Here is a 1620-nt window from a genome sequence, read left to right as displayed (position 1 = left end):
GAATCACACCTCATCACTGGATGTACCTGAGTAGAACCACACAAACCATCAATCTTTTTATTTAAAAGTTTTACCTGGTTAGATAGCATAGTGACTGCGTCGAGGCTGAAAACACATGTTGCTTTTATCGGCTTCATTCTCATGACTTGCCACTAATAATTTTCAGTGACATTTCTTCAATAAATTTGTAAGCCTCTTTAGGTTTTTTGTTATTTAAAGTTCCACTGGCAGCTGCATCGATCAGTTGCCTTGTTAAGGGGTTCACACTGTTGTAAAAAGTCTCAACCTGCAGCCATAGAGGTAACCCATGGTGAGGGCACCGTCTCAATAAGTCCTTGTATCTCTCCCATGTGTCATAAAGAGTTTCTAAATCCATCTGTACAAAAGAAGAGATATCATTCCTCAATTTAGGCATTTTAGCCGATGAAAAATATTTAAGTAAAAATTTTTCGGTCATTTGTTCCCAAATGGTGATTGACCCCCGTGTAACGAGTTCAACCACTGTTTAGCCTTATTCCTCAATGAAAAGGGAAACAACTGAAGGCGAATGGCATCATCAGAAACGCCATTGATCTTAAAAGTGTCATAGAAATCTAGAAAGTTCGCTAACTGAGTGTTTAGATCCTCGTCCTGCAAACTATCAAACTGAACAAACTGTTGTATCATTTCAATCATGTTAGGTTTGAGTTCAAAATTATTTGTTGCAACAGCAGGTCTAACTATACTTGATTCAGTTCCTGTTAAAGTAGGTTTAGCATAATCATACATAGTACGAGGAGTAGGATTCTAATTTACTGGATTTGCAGCAACCACAAGAGGTAGCGGATTATTCTGATTATCAGCCATCTCCTCGGTTGTAGTATGGATGTCGTCCTCTCGCTCTTCCTCTATGTATTGTAGACTTCGCCTTATTTCTCTTCGACTTCTGTGAGCTGTGCTCTCAATCTCACTGTCAAAAAGCAAATGTCCGACGGGTTCCTTCTAGTCATAAACTAGAGACACCTGCCAAAAGCAATTAAAAAGAAAAATTTAGAAAATAAAAATTAAACTAAAAGCAAAAAGTAAATTGCAATAAAAGTAAAAATAGCTAAAGTAATAAAAGTCAAGCGTTCCTAATATCTTAGTCCCAGGCAACGGTGCCAAAAACTTGATGATTGCTAAGCTAACTAAAAATTTGACTAAGGCAAGCGCACTTATCGAACAATAGTATAGTTATGGTGAGACCAGAAATATCATATCCACAAAGACTAAAAGCACAAGTAATTGCTATCTTTTTATTATCTAGGCTAACAATTAAAAGAATGTTTTAAACTAAGACTAACTATCTAATTAACTAAAATTACGACAGAGATAAAAAATTGGAAAATACTTTTTAAAAAACCGATAGAGAAGACAATACCCAAGGAAGAATACACCTAGACTTCACTTATCACTTCTGAATTAGATGATTTATTCACTTGACTTAATCCGTAGAAATCCCTGATTTATGTTAATATCTCTCTCGAGAAAAAGAACAACTGACTCTAAGTTGATTAATCCAAATCTATTTCTAATTAAAGCCTCTATTGTCGCATTAGCTCAACCTATGGATTCCCTTATTAGATTTGACTCTAATCCGGC

At 35.7% G+C, this 1620-nt stretch overlaps 1 non-coding gene across 1 annotated transcript; it reads left to right on the top strand.

Annotated features, from left to right (window-relative positions):
* The first annotated feature begins 302 nt into the window (after nucleotides 1-302).
* LOC121210731 (small nucleolar RNA R71) lies at nucleotides 303-409 on the top strand. The gene has a single exon (XR_005905844.1). It is a non-coding gene; the product is annotated as a small nucleolar RNA R71 (small nucleolar RNA).
* Nucleotides 410-1620: the final 1211 nt, after the last annotated feature.

Source organism: Gossypium hirsutum, chromosome A11, assembly GCF_007990345.1.
Source record: "Gossypium hirsutum isolate 1008001.06 chromosome A11, Gossypium_hirsutum_v2.1, whole genome shotgun sequence".
NCBI lineage: Eukaryota > Viridiplantae > Streptophyta > Magnoliopsida > Malvales > Malvaceae > Gossypium > Gossypium hirsutum.
The sequence above is the reverse complement of the archived record's forward strand: the minus strand, read 5'-3'. Positions and strand labels throughout refer to the sequence as shown.